The sequence below is a fragment of the Dromiciops gliroides genome, chromosome 2 (genome assembly GCF_019393635.1).
Source record: "Dromiciops gliroides isolate mDroGli1 chromosome 2, mDroGli1.pri, whole genome shotgun sequence".
NCBI lineage: Eukaryota > Metazoa > Chordata > Mammalia > Microbiotheria > Microbiotheriidae > Dromiciops > Dromiciops gliroides.
Window position 1 is genome coordinate 219,297,786 of NC_057862.1, and position 13,698 is coordinate 219,311,483.

At 37.1% G+C, this 13,698-nt stretch overlaps 1 pseudogene; it reads left to right on the plus strand.

Annotated features, from left to right (window-relative positions):
* LOC122743427 overlaps nt 1-13,441 on the plus strand; it is a 30,909-nt pseudogene extending 17,468 nt beyond the window's left edge.
* Nucleotides 13,442-13,698: the final 257 nt, after the last annotated feature.

The window sequence follows — 13,698 nt, forward strand, 5'->3', positions numbered from 1 at the left end:
TAGTAGGTAGCATAGTTGTAATTCAATTTCCACTCTATCATATTTATCCTCAAACAACGCAGTAGGGAATAGGGAAAAAGGAAAATATACCAATGATAAACCATTTTGAAAACCACTTCTCCAAGTATCATTTAGTTTTCTCAAAACAACATGTACTAGGTGGATCACTGGCGAGAGCACTGGGCCTGGAGTCAGGAAGACTTGAGTTCAAATCTAGCCTCAGACACTTACTAGCTAGCTGTGTGACTCTGGGTAAGTCACTTAACTCCTGTTTGCCTCAGTTTTCTCATCTTTGAAATGGGGATAATAATGGCATCTACCTCCCAATTGTTGTGAGAATCAAGTAAGATAATAATTATAAGGAGTACATTACATTGCCAGGCACATAATAAAGACTGTCTAAAATAGCACTATTATTAAATGAAGTAATGGGATAGAATTTGGCCTTAGTAAACGATCACACTAGTGGCACCTCCTTATGTATTTATCAGAGAACATTTGTTGAGGAGTCAGAAATGAAACGGCATTTCTGACATTGACAACGTATGAGAATGAGGCTTATATATATATATAGATCAAGTCTACTCAAGTTAGGAGCCTTTCAAAATGACAAAGATGCAACAATGTTTTCCCTCCAGAAATTAAATTCTTCTGGGTTGGTGATATAACATGTTATAAAGATAAATAATACCAACCCGGACTCTTCTCAAAATATTTACTGAAAGTATAACCCTCCACATATTTACAAGAGATTCTACCCATAAACAATTACCATCTTCTACCAATACCCACAGTGGCCATGGAGAGAATAGAAATGCAACTGAAATTCCAGAATATTGAAGCACACAGATTCCCATCTTTGGACTATAATTAGGTCGATTATATTTTCCCCCTAATTAAAGAACAGTTCTGATACTCATGCCCCCATTTTAACCTAAAAGTTCTCTAATTATTTATTTTTATATACATGAATCATTGAAGCTTAATGTTTTCTCAAACCACTCCAATATTTTACTGCATATCATACTCAAATAAACAACTGCTGTGTCAGAATTGAGTCACACAACTCAGTAACTGCTTCTCCTGGAACCCTGGGGAAGACCTATGTACCAGACAGGTGAACTATCAATATAGATTTAACTCAGTTATCGCCATTCTCAGAATAAGACTTATGCACTAGAGAAGGGAACTACCATAAATACAATTATATAAATATAAAACATAATTTTGAGGAGGTAGAGAGCAGTAACAACTGGTGGGATCATTGAAGGTTCACATAGGAGGTAGTTCTTGAACAGTCTTAAAGGAAGATAGATATTCTAAGTGGCAATGTGAGGAAGGAAGAGAACCCAAACATGGGAATTCAGAGGCATTGAGGTGGAGAAGAGATGAATAGGGAACGGCTAATAGGTCAATGTAGCTAGAATAGAGGGTTTGTGAGTGGAATAATATGAAGAAATACTATAATAATATAATACTGGAAAAGCAAGTGGGAGCTAGATTATGGAAGCTATAAATTCAAGACTAAAGATTTAAATTCCTCCCTTCTCTCCAAGATAATAATGAACTTTTGAGAATGTTTGGTTAAGAAAGTGATAGAGACAGATCTGTGCTTTAGGGATATCAATTTGGTAGTTCTGGAGAACAGATTAGAGAGGGGAAAAACTAGAAATAGAGAGATTAAGTAAGAAGTTGTTGAGAGTCCAAGTGAGAATTTATAAGACCTTCCATTAGCATAGTATCTATGTAAGTAGAGAGATAGGGTTGGCTCTGAGAAAGGGTGTAAAAGCAGAGTTGATTGGACTTGAAAATTGAGTGCATATGAGAGTGTAGGAAGAGAGTTAATAATGATTCCTGATTTATACACTGGGTGATGAGGAAGATTTTGAGATTCTCAAAAGAAATAAGAAAGTTTGAAGGAACGATTATATTTTGAGGGGGAAATACATATTTTAGACATTTTGAGTTATTGTTGCCTACGGATGTCAATGTCAAGGTATCCAGGAAGAAGTCAATATTGGACTAGAATTCAGTAGAGAGATGCAATTATGAATCTACAATGCAATTATATTTTCTAAAACAAAGACATGAAAACTGAGAATACAAGTAAAACATTTGTGGAAAGTTAGAAGTCTAGATTTAATGAAGGTCAACAAAGTGACTGAAAAGGGTAATATAAATAAGTATTAATAATTAGCCTTTAGTATGTGCCAGGCACCTTGCTTGGAAATATGTTACAATTATTGTCTATTTGATCTACACAACAATCCTGGGAGGTAGGTGCTATTATTATCTCCATTTTACATATGAGGAAACTGAGGCAAACAGGGTAAAATGACATGTCCAGGGTCACACATGTAGTAAGTATATGAGTCTAGATTTGAACTCAGGTGTTCATGACTCCAGGCTTGGCACTCTATATACTGTGCCACCTAACTGCCTATTAGGAACCTCCCTGTTTATCTATCTTAATTATTGAAGGATATCTAATTACATATTAGCAATTGGACATAGGGGCAAAATAATGCGTACATTATATCATATTTCACATCTCATCCAGTGATCTACCTTGGTTCTCTTGCCATATGCTCTGTCTTTGCCCTGTTTTTTACACCTGGAACAGTATCTCCAGACTAGACTGCTAGGGGAAAGAAATACCTTAATCAGGAGCTCTAACTTGGAATTTGTGGTCTCTTAAATTATGTCCAGGTCTCCAGAAACTCATCATCTTGCAAGATCACATCAACCTTGAAACTCAAGCCTGTCAGGAACTTGTGGCCCTGGGGTTCATCCCTTCCTCTTGAGTGTGGAGGGTGAACATTGGAGAGCTCTCTCTAGAGCTTTCATTCAAGGAGGGCACCCAGGGCAACAATTTCATTAAGTCCCATCTGGTTGCACTCTTCTGTACCTCAAGCCCCCTAATAGATATCCTTTCCCCCACCTTTTCAGCTTCTTTTATATGTATTGTTTTCCCCCATTAGATGTGAGTTCCTTGAGGGCAGGGACTTTCTGGTACATAGTAGTAAGTAAATGATTGTTGATTGACTATTGACTGTCTGGGCTAATTCTTCTTGATTGTTGAATAAATAATAAAAAACCCAGTTATTCCTTATATAACTGGCCTCAGACCACCAGACTAGAGCTGCTTTACGTCCTATCCAGATGTCCACTCCAGCCATCTTACTATTTGCCCTCTTGCCATGTGTGTACTAAGTCCTTTTATTAATCATCCCTTCTATTCTTGTTCTGGGTCTAGTAATCAAATCAATATTTCCATATCACCATTGCTCCATGAAAGGACCCATCTATAGACTACCCTGTGAATCTATGTACTATCCATATGACTCCCAGAAATTCCCTTCCTTAGCCATCTCTCCCATATCTTGTTTTGTCTCCCAAAATTTGAATGTAAACTCCTTGAGGGCAGGGACTATCTCACTTATATGTTTTCATTCCCAGTGATTAGCATATTTCCTGGCACATTGGTAAGGACTTAATATATGCTTTTTCATCAATTTTTCATTCATTTATTCACCTTTCCCCAATTAAATGATACCCAGAACATGTCTTAGAGAAGTGAGTGCTGCAAAAAACGAGAAAAATTACTTTTTGTTCTGTTTTTAAGGTTATGTCAAGAATTATAGTTCCAATTTATAGGAATCATTCTTTTTGTTTTTGTTTCATTTTGCAGGGCAATGAGGGTTAAGTGACTTGCCCAGGGTCACATAGCTAGTGTCAAATGTCTGAGGTTGGATCTGAGCTCAGGTCCTCCTGAATCCAAGGCCAGTGCTTTATCCACTGCACCACCAGCTGCCCCCATTTTTGATGGATTTACATATATATTGAACTGGAAATTTCTAAAACAGTCTATATGTTTAAAAGTCTTTCATAAATATCTCCTCTTACCTCTCTCTCAAGCAAAGTTCTCTGTTAATTGAATGGGATTCAGTCTATCATAGTATTCTGTTAGCTGCTTGCTTAAAAGGTAACAAGAGTTGAATCATTTGCACCCCCAAATCCCCTCTTGAAGTACTATTGTTGACAGATGGGCAAAGACATTGTATAGGGCTCTTGGCAGCCAAGAAAAGATTTAGTGACTTAAATACCTTGGCATGTCCACTTTATTACTGAAATTGGCCAAAGAACAGTTGCCCAAAGCATCCAGAGAAACATCAAAATTTAATGATATTAGAGTATACTGATAGAGAAATTAAGGGAGATTCTGCACCTCAAAGGGCTAGAGGCTTGTTTATGTACATTTAACCCATAGGACCCTACTTTCACCCATTACCAAGGCCAAACAGACTTCCCCACTTGTATTCTTCCCTCAAGCTGCATGTTGTACTTGTGTGACTTCCTGCTACTTGTCTTTGACACTAATTTTTTTAAAAATTGTACTTTTCTTTTGTTTTTATATTACTTTCATTTCTTTTTGTATCTCTATCTCTCATCTACCCAGTAAGTAATTCTGTTGTGTAACTGTGACTACTCTGACCTACCATGGCTTGAAGATCAGATCTATTATATTTCCTCCTTCTTTCAGGAACTTGGGGAGTTTCCACTCTTTGCTCAAGTTCACAATTTATATCTCCTCAGTTTTTAGGGGTTCCCATCACCCCAGTAACCATTTAGCCACTTAGCAGTCAGATTAGCTTTTTCAAAGGAATATTTATTTCAAAGGTATGTTAAAAACAAATATTTATCTCTCTACTTCCCACTTCTGTAGGCATAATCCCTATATCACACTCTTGGTCTTTGAGGAGGAGGGTTCACAGCTTAGTTCAGTTCCTATATAGCATTAGGCCCATCAAGTTCCAACTCCAAATTCCCTGAACCTAGAACTGAAAAAGACAAAATGAAACAGACCAAAACTCTAATCCCATGTCTTGGGGCCATAGAGTCTAAAGCAAGAGGGAGAAGCTAAGTAGCCCTTTCTGTGCATGAACTTTAATCCTTATATGCCGAGAGAGATAGACAGACAGACAGAGGCAGAGAGCCAGACAGATAGACAGAGTCACAGAGACAAACACGGGAAAGACACACACACACACAGAGTGAGTGAGCAAGTGAGAGACAGTCAGACAGACTGACAGACAGACAAATAGAGAGAGAGAGAGCGAGAGCCTCAGAGAGAGATGGTCAGTTAATCCCAATCTAGAAGTTTTAAAGACATAAGCATTTCCAGTTATGCAGCTAATGGAAAAAGGCTGCTTTCCTTCATCATAAGTGATCATCTGTACATCTGTCAAGGTCTTGTCACGCTCATAAAAAAGAATAAAAATGAAAACTAATCAACACATCAGCCAAGTCTGACAGTACATGCAGCGTTTCATAACAATAGTTCCTGCATCTCTAGAGAGGTTGGTGAGTAAGAATTTATTAAATTCCTATTTTTTTGCCAAGCACCGTGCTAGGTGCCAGTGACACAGAGAAAGAACAAAAATGAACAAATAAATAAACAAATAAATAAATAAATAAATAAAACATCTCTATCGCCAAGGAGCTCACACTGTGATGAGGGAGACAACATGCAAATCACCATGCACATATCAGGTACATGCAATATATAAATGGAAGGTAATGTCTAAAGGAAGGTACTAGCCAGCCAGTGGAATGGCAGGTTCACTCCCTCCCTTTGTGACAATGGGCAGATCACTTACCCTTTCTGGGTGTTAGTTTTAGCACCTGTAACGTGAAGGGACTGGACGGGATGAATGAACTCTGAGGAACCTTCCAGTTCATTTCCTCCAGGTTGCCCTCCTGAATCTCCTTCAGAACTTTGTCTACAGTGCCCCAGAAATGGCTCTACTCTGAAAGCTCCCTCCAGCTCACTCTTCACACATTGGAAGTATCTTCCAACTCTGTGGCCACTCCCTCTGGTTGGTTTCTCTCAGAAACTTCATTTTAAAGAGGCCTCCTTGCCACTGTGTCTTCATTCCTTTCCAAACTGCATTTCTGATTCTCCTCCAAGACTGTCTCTACAATGTCCCTGAACCCCTTTTTTTCCTAACACTCCCCCTATCTTTCTAGCTTTCTTTTATGTATTGACTTCCTCCATTAGAGGAGTAGCTACATAGTTCAGTGTATAGACAAACTACTGAGCCTGGAGTAAGGAGGACCTGAGTTCAAATCTGACCTCAGATACTTACTAGCTATGTGACTCTGGGCAAATCACTTAACCTTGTTTGCCTCAGTTTCCTCATCTGTAAAATAAGCTGGAGAAGGAAATGGCAAACTACTCCAGTATCTTTGCCAAGAAAACCCCAAATGGCATCATGGAGAGATGGAGGGCTGTAAAGACTCAACAATAACCTCTATTAGAATAGAAAGTCCTTGAGGGAAGGGATTGTCATTCTATTTGCATTCCCAGCATTCCCAGTGATTAAAACAGAATAATCATTGCCTTGGTGTCCCTTATAAGAATTCCCCACTAAGGAAAGCAAGAATCAGAATAACACTAGTAGGGGCAGATAGATGGCACAGTGGATGGAGCACGGGCCCTGGATTCAGTAGTACCTGAGTTCAAATCTGGCCTCAGACACTTAGCACTTATTAGTTGTGTGACCCTGGGTAAGTCACTTAACCCCAATTGCCCCGCAAAAACAAAACAAAACAAAACAAAACAACACAAAACAAAACAGAATAACACTAGTAGAACTAACCTTGTTACCTTTCTTTGTTTGACTCAGTCTTTGAATAACACAAATCTGGCCCTCCTTCTTCCTTCCTGTTCTCTCCCACTCCTAAAATTCCATTATTGATTCATCATTGTTGACCAAGGATTTTAAAGCAACATTTGGTCTGTGTTTTCTGACTACCTTTTCCTATGTTTCTTGAAGAATAATACTTAATAGGCCTTGATCATGGGGTCAAGTTACTTCAATTCCATTCTTCTCATTGTTGCAAGAGGCTTGTCAAATTTGATTACCAAAGTTGTCTTGATAAGTGATTTTTAAGTGTGTGGACTATTCTTATGTTAAAAAATACAGAATACCAAATAAAAACAAGAAGACCATAGGTTGCTATGGTAGCCATTAATATAATTTCTGAAGACCTGTAGATTAATCATGAGATTATATTAAGGAGGATTTTCAACAGCATGTTCCAAGAACACAAACATTTGTATATATATATATATATATCCATATTATCTATTATTTCATATTATATATATATATATATATGCCTGTACATATGCATATGTACATATACATTTAGAGAGGCAACATGGTATAATGATTAGATAGCTGGTCTTGAAGTTAGGAGGACCTGATTGTGTGTGTATGTGCATGTGTCTTTGTTATGTATGTGTCTGAAAATGTAAGAGTGTGTGTTTATATGTATGCAAAATATATTTGCCTATATGTCTCTCTCTGTATATATATATATATATATGTATATATATATGTGTATATATATATATATACACACATAGGTGCAGATATATTTATCTATACATGTATATGTGTACAAAATACAGTATATAACTATATTTTCCCCAATCTCATTTGAAGACATGACACTAGAAAATCAGTTTGAAAAATGTATCTTGTATGACTTCAAATGAATTGTTCAGTATAGGATGCTGTCATCATGTGATCTTTCAAGGAAAATAGAGGTTGAGAATCTATTCCTTCATCACTTTTTTTTGTTTGTTTGTTTTTTGTTTTTTGTTTTTGTAGGGCAATTGGGGTTAAGTGACTTGCCCAGGGTCACACAGCCAGTAAGTGTTAAGTGTCTGAGGCCGGATTTGAACTCAGATACTCTTGAATCCAAGGCCAGTGCTCTATCCACTGTGCCACCTAGCTGCCCCTCCTTCATCACTTTTATTATCAAACTTTTGGGTTTAAGAACAATAAATCCAGCTGGAGTAATAAATATCAGCTGAAACTGAGAATGACCAGTTATCAACAAACATCCCTTTCCTTACACTTCTCTAATGGCTAGTGGCACACACTATAAATTATCAAGTAGATATGTAGGAAGCAGGAAATATGGCTCCCTGATCCTTCATAATTAAAAAAGGTGTTTCTTCCCAAAGACATTTCAACCTGCCCATTTGTACAAAGTTTCTTGACAGTAATGGTGGGGGGAGAGGCCTCTGCCAACTGCCAGCTCAACACTGAACAGTGGAAATGAATACACCTAGAGTATTGTATTCAGTCCTGGATATCATATTTTAAGAAATATCTCTTTAAATCAATATTGGGCTTAAGGGAGACAAGCAAGTATTTCAGGGGAGGGAGGTACCTTAACCATGTGATATGAGAAATAAATGATGGAAATGATCATATTTAGCCTACAGAAGAGTTTTGGTGGCAGTGGTGGTAGTGCAGTGTGTGTGTGTGTGTGTGTGTGTGTGTGTTGGGAATAAGGCATGGTAATTCATATATTAAGATGGTTGTCAGGTAGAAGAGATGATTGACTTATCCTGTGTTTTTCTGAGGGAAAGAGCTAGGGACAATGGGCAAAAGTTATGGAAAGATAATTTTCTACCAAGCAACTATCTAGGAAACTTGAATTCTCACCTCTTTTCCAGGAACTCACTGTGTGATCTTGGACAAATCTCTACTCTGTCTGGTCCTTAATTTCTAAGTCTGTAAAATAAGGTCTGATTGAGCTAGTTAATGTCAGGATCTTTTCAGTCTGGATATTCTATGACTCCAAAATACAATTCAATGAATATTTACCAAGTACCTATCATGTGCAGATCAATGTGGTAGCATTGGGCAAGATGCAAGGAGGGAAACAAGAGAATGAGTGTTTATTAAGCACCTATTGTGTGTCAGAGTGCATTACAAATATTAACTCATATGCAATTATTACAAATAATGCAAATATTATTTGTCAACTCAAAATTTACACAAGAAAGGGCTTATTATACTAATGGTCAAGTAGCCTGTGGAAAAGGAGTATGAAGGAGGAAATAAGCCATTGTTTGATTTTCAATACTATTGTACATCCCTCATGATGTTCAGGTATCCCAGGACATTGGAAGGTGGGAGCCCTGACCAACTGCTTATTTCTCCATCTCATTCTTTCACTGGCAAACTCTCACCTCTTGTTTTTCTTAATCTTCTTTTTAAAAAAAGAGATCTTTATTGATATCATTGTTTTTTCATTACCTTCATTTCCCTCTGCATTACTTCCCTTCTCCTACCTACAGAATCATCTCTTATAACAAAGAACCAAATCAACAGATTAAAACAAACAAAAAACCTAATATTATATTGTATGTGCCATATCTCTGGACCCCTCCACCTCAACAAAGGAACTAGTGGAGGTGTCTTCTCATATCTTTTTTTGGGGGACCAAGCTTGGACTTTACAATTTTACAATACTCAGTTTCAATTGTTTTGAGGTAGTTTTCTTTCTGTTTACATTGTTGTTGTCCCTGTATATTGTTTTCCTCTGTCTGATTCTTTTATCTTTATGATTCATGGTCTCAGTGTCTTGAGGCATGTAATATTGCGATCTTTTCCTGGCTACTACTCCCTGTACTCATTAGAATCCACCTCACCCCAAACACTTCACATTTTTTGTTTTCCTTTCAATTCCCAATATAATGTGCCATTAGGAATACCTGCCCTTCCTCTTTTATGGTCCTTTTTCAGAACAAAGGACAAACAACAATAACAACAATAAAAACCAACAATCTCATACTCTTTATATCTTCTCACAGTTACATATACTTGGCTCTCACCAAAAAACACTGAATCCTTGGCTACTCCCTGCATCATGAAGTGCCCCTTCTCTCATGCCCGACACACTGGGCAAAAACCCAGAGTATTACATATTTTGCATTGCCTTTTGCTACATCATTGGCCTCCCTTCTATCTATCTTGAATACCTGTTCCAGTTCCTTACCATAGAAATTGATTTATCTGAAAATTTTTCTTGTTCCTTTCTCTAGGAGTTTAGTACTGGGCCAATAGACTTCTTCTCTTCTCTAGCTCCTGCCCTAGATTCAGAGACCTTAACCTCCCTGTCCCTGTCCATCTCCTTCTCCCTCTCCCCCACCATTTCTTTCTTTATCTATCTTTATCTATCTTTGTGTATATCTGTGCATATCTTATCTATCACTTTATCTACCTAACTCTGTACTCTATAAATAAATCTAGATATATACATATGGATAGGCACACACAACGAACATATATGTACCTATACACGTGCATAGACATATGCATAGATGTATATACACACATACATATATGTATACATACATGTATATATTGACCTATATATTGACCACCTTGGCAGGAAGTTGTTGAGAAATGAATTTAATTTCAAGATTGGAAATTGTTGAGAAGTAAAATCAAAGAGTATTGACAACTGTTTCTACTGTAGGAGCTTCACTATAAACTTGAGGAGATGGTAGACTCAATTGATGGAGGTCTTCTCTTCTTCCTCCTCCTCATGCTTCTTCCCCTTCCCCCTCCTAGATAGGAGAGATTCAGATTGTAGGCAGCATGGAAAGAGGAGATTGGAATTAATTGGATCATGGCACAAATAAAGAGGGGTTGATATTGGCAAAGAAAAAAACTTTCTCTTTGTCAGAGACTGAAGCAAAGGAAAACAGAATGGAAGATTATTTAGAAGAATTTGATAGTGTAGGTAAGGAAGGAAAGGGAATTCATGGCAGATGGACTTTTTTCTCAGTAAGGTATAATGAAGAGCTCTTAGGTGTGACCATCCTTGTGAATGGCAGAAGTTAAGTGAAGATGCAAATCTTGATAGTTGCTGTATAAGAATTAGGTCACTAAGGAATTCATCAAGGAGATATTGATAGATAGATAGATAGATAGATAGATAGATAGATAGATAGATAGATAGATAGATAGATAGATAGATAGATGGATGATAGATCTATTTACATCTCTATGTCTTTATGCATATCTATCTCTAGATATAGAGATATATACATATTTATGTAACTGTATCTACATATAAATACATACGTATTTATGTATCTCTATATCTGGACATATATCTTTATCTCTATTTCTGTATCTATATACATGCATCTAGATATAGGCAAATACATGTGTGTATGTGTGCTTGCGAGTATGTGAATTTAACCTATTCTCTCTTTCTCCTGGTGATCTCATCAGTTTCCTCTGTTGAATTATATTCTCTATTCAGAAGACAGCAATATATCCAGCCTTTGTCTCTCTTCTGAATTCTAGCACTCTATCACCAATTACCTGTTGGATATTACAACCTATATGATCTTAAATTCAATTAATCCAGAAGAAAAACTCATTGTATTTCATCCTAAATTCATCTTTCTACTAAAGTTTCATTTCTCTAGTGAGGGCACTCCTACTTGTAGTTCCCCAGGCTTACAATCTTAAATTCATCCTAGATTCTTTCATCTCCCTTTCTACCCACCCTACCCCACCCCACAAAACACATATCCATATCTTGCATTACTTCCCTTCTCTTCACTCACACAACTTCTTCCCTAGTTGAGGTTTTCATCAAGTCTTACCTCCAGCGTTGCAATAGCCTGGCAGGTGGAATATGGTATGGTGAGGTTGAGAACAGAAATGAGAAGATCTGCTAAGAGACTTTCGTATTAGTCCAGAAGACTTGTGGTAGAGCTATATACTAGGGGGATGCCTGTAGAAGTAGAGAGGAGTACAGATGGGACATATTGTGGAGGTAGAATTTGTAGGATTTGGCAACCAATTAGACATGAGAGATAAGAAAGAAAGAGTAAAAGATAAAGCCAATATTTTGAACATATGAGACTGGGTGAATAGTGGTACAATCAATATAAACAATTGATAGAAGGAAAAGCTGGTCTTAGTGAAAAGAACATAATCTTAGTTTGAGACATAGTAAGTGTAGGTTGGGAGCAGGAAATACAGTTAGACATATAGTTGATGTGAAAAATATAGCTCGATAATGCAATTTGGGAAAATAGATCAGAAATAAGTTTTCTTCAAAGATGTGAGGCTATGGGAAATACTGGAAAGAAAAGTCTCCCATCCTATTCAATAAAACAAATAGAAGACTTTTTTTTTTTGCTCTAAGAACAAGTGCTTGTTACTTTTAAGCTCTCTTCCTTAAAGCCAGGACAAATAGACTTGTGTTCTCTAAAGTTAACCTTATAAGCAGCTTGTTTTTTTCTGTGGTTGTGCATAATGACTTATTTCCATTTGTGCTTAGCCTTGTAGAACAAACTGGGATATGGATTAATCCAAACAGAAGAAAATGATTGTGACTTGTTCAATTTGCACTGAAATGAAAGCTAATTAAAAATGGGGTCACACATGTCAAAAGAAAGTACGGGGTTCACCTTTCTGTGTCTCCACAGTATCCTATAGGTTGTTGGAGTTTCAGTTCTGGACCTTGGGAAATAGGGCAGGGAACAAGTATAAACTGGGTAATCATATACATAGGAATAATAGCTGAAACTGTGAGAAGAAACAAAATTGCTAAAGGAAGGAATGTAGATAGAAGATATAGGCTGAGAGTCACTTTGAAAGCATTCACTTTGAAGAGCAAGGAAGTGGACAATGATGGAACTAGCAGAGAAACAAATTAAGAGGTAGGAGAATTAGGGGCATATTATGTCTTTGAAACATGGGAGGAGAGAGTTTTCAGAAAGAAGGGGAGTATTTAATATTATTAAATATTGAAAAGAGATCAAGGAAAAATAGAGGTTGTAAATTCTTTGGTGTCCTTAGGGAAAAACAAAACAAAACAACTTTGATATAATGATGGGAACAGAAGCTGGACTGCAAGGGTTTAAAGAGACAGTGAGTGATAATGATGTAGAGGCAAAGGGAATAGATAGCTATTATTGCTAAAAGGTTGTTTATTGTTAATAGTGGCCTGAGGAAGTATCACTAGAGTTACCACAGAGCAATATACCATGTGAGTTAAAAGTTAAGGGAGAGGACATTATAAAGCTCTGGGAACTCAGCTTCTTCTACGATTATGTGAGAGATGGAAGGTCTTGCTTAGTAGTCATGGTTAGAGACAAAAAATGATCTTTGGTTGGGACTCTTGACTTTCTACTTGGGTTATACTAGCCATAGGTAACCCTGCTATTCACCAAGACTTGATTTATACTTTCATTTTGGGCAGCCTTAATATTTTCTTTCTTTTTTCCCTAGTTATGGCTGAGTTCTTCCATAAGAAAAGGTCAGAGGCCATAGCTAATGTAGCTGGAAAATATCAATGGCATTGGTGTTGATAGAAGCATCCTCTTCACTCTTGCCTGAAGACAGGAAAGTGACACTGATGACTTCATATGGCACATCTAGTAAAGGGCAGTTATTGGAGAAGATGTGGAAAATTGGGACACTACTTCACTCTTGGTAGAACTGTGAACTGATCCAACCATTTTGGAGAACAATCTGGAATTATGACCAAAGAATTATAAAACTGTGTATACCCTTTGATCCAGGAATATCACTATTAGTTTAGTTCCCAAGGTAATAGGGGAAAAGGTAAAGAACATGTTCTAAAATATTTATAACAGATCTCTTTTTGGTGGCAAAGAATTGGAAGTTGAGGGGATGCCCATAAATTGGAAAATGACAAAGAAGTTGTGGCATATGAATATAATGGAATATTATTGCATTGTAAGAGATGATGAGCAGGTGGATTTCAGAAAAAAACCTGGAAAGACTTACATGAATTGATGCTGAGTGAAATGAGCAGAACCAAGGGAATATTGTA